This window comes from Calliphora vicina, chromosome 4, assembly GCF_958450345.1.
Source record: "Calliphora vicina chromosome 4, idCalVici1.1, whole genome shotgun sequence".
In the NCBI taxonomy this organism is placed as follows: domain Eukaryota; kingdom Metazoa; phylum Arthropoda; class Insecta; order Diptera; family Calliphoridae; genus Calliphora; species Calliphora vicina.
In genome coordinates this window covers 38,842,901-38,844,884 of record NC_088783.1, presented here as the reverse complement: position 1 = coordinate 38,844,884, position 1,984 = coordinate 38,842,901, and positions in this window count along the sequence as shown.

Below are 1,984 nucleotides of genomic sequence, written 5' to 3'. Positions count from 1 at the left end.
GTTTAGCAAGCCTGCTGCTAGTGTAGTGTCTGCTAGTTAGTGTGAACAGTTGTATAAAAAGGTAGTAGTTACAAAGTTTTTCCAAGAGGGTAAAAGGAAAAGAGAGCAACTCACTCACGAAATGAGAGCTAGTGATGTTCGATTTTTTGTTTACTACAATAAATTAAAATTTTCTGTGTATATGAACAAACGAACAAACGAACGTACGTACCGAGTACGTGTACGTTAATTTAAAAAAATACTTAACTAATTTATGTTTTTTTAATTTTCAATAAAATAAATACTCGCTCGTATGGCATGGTATGGCAGTGAGTAAATTTTTATTGATTGATACTGGTATTAATAAGAAATTATACGATTTTGCATTGGAAATTTGCAATTAGGTGCGATTTGTTTGTTAGTTAGGGCACATTCATTAATTCATTCATTAATTCAAATTGGAATGTTAATAAATACAACCTTGTATGGGGCAAGTCTTAATTTATATTATGTAATTACAAATCGATCGAGGTTCAAAAAGATTGATCTTTGGATAACAGACATTAAATTCGTACAAAAAAACTCAAACTACATAATTTTAATTAAGAAAAGTAGTACAAAACTTCGAATACTCACATTTCGCACTAAAATTTGATTTTCATTACCTGCGGTACCTAACTTAATTTAGAAAAGTAGTACAAAACTTCGAATACTCACATTTCGCATCAACATTTGATTTTCATTACCTGCGGTACCGCTGAGCTACCGTTACCCCAAAAATAAAATTTTAGATAAATACCGTTACAGAAAAATCTAAATTACCGTTATTCTATAAATAATTCTGAATCATGAAAATAACCAATTTAAATTTATAGAAAATAAAATGTAAAAATACCAACTTTGACAACTTACAGTGAGTGACAATAGAATCTAAACTTTTTATACCCTACACCACCACAGTGGGAAGGTTATATTGGATTAGTGCTGATGTTTGTAACGAGCACAAATATTGTCCAAACAACCACCTTACCACTCCCCGATCAATAATCTAAAATTGGAAATTGGAAATTTCTTCCCGAAATGTTAGCCCCGCAGAGTAAATGAGGCTGGACTTGGTTGATATAGCCCCGCGTAAAACCTCTTATTTCTAAGAAAAGCCGTACTGCTCTATACAATTTGTCAAAGAAATTTTCAACTGGTCGAGACTGAAATGGAATACTGTTCCCCTAGTTTTAAATTAATTATCTGAAACTGGTTTAATCATTGCTTTGAGCTGAGCGGTCGCGATAAAACGATTTGCTGTTGTGATGATTTTACGAAATTTTCTCTTAATCTAGGGTATGGCAGATGAAATTGGAGTAAAAAAATGCTCTGAAGCTATTTTAATCATAGGTTTGGTTTTCTCGTTTACAATGGATCTTATATTCCCGTACTCTTCAGCATCTGAGAGGCGAATATCTCGATATAAGTGAAATAAATGTTTTTTTTAGATGCTTCCAAAAAGGTATAACATTTTGCTGAAAAATTAGAAGAGCTGGTACAATAATCATTAATCCGAATTGGAGAATTATAACTTATAGTACCATCGGATCAGCAGTGTATAATCATCAGTGTAGAGCTCAAATTTGTATACCCTTCATATATATACATATATGTAAGTTTGTCATTCTGTTTGTAATTTCCACAATATAATTTTCCGACCCCATAAAGTATATATATTCTGGGTCCTTAGGGGTGTCTGTCCGTCTGTTTGTTGAAATCAATTTTCCGAAGACCACAGATATCTTCGGGATCCAAATCTTCAATAATTCTGTCAGACATGCTTTCGAGAAGTTTGCTTTTTAAAATCAGCAAAATCGGTCCACAAATGGCTGAGATATGAGGAAAAAACCAGGCCAACCTCGATTTTTACCTATTTTTGACCTATATCTGGATTACTAAGTCATTAATATAAACAAAATGGATATCTACCTACAATGGGTCAAAATCGGAAAAAATATTTTTT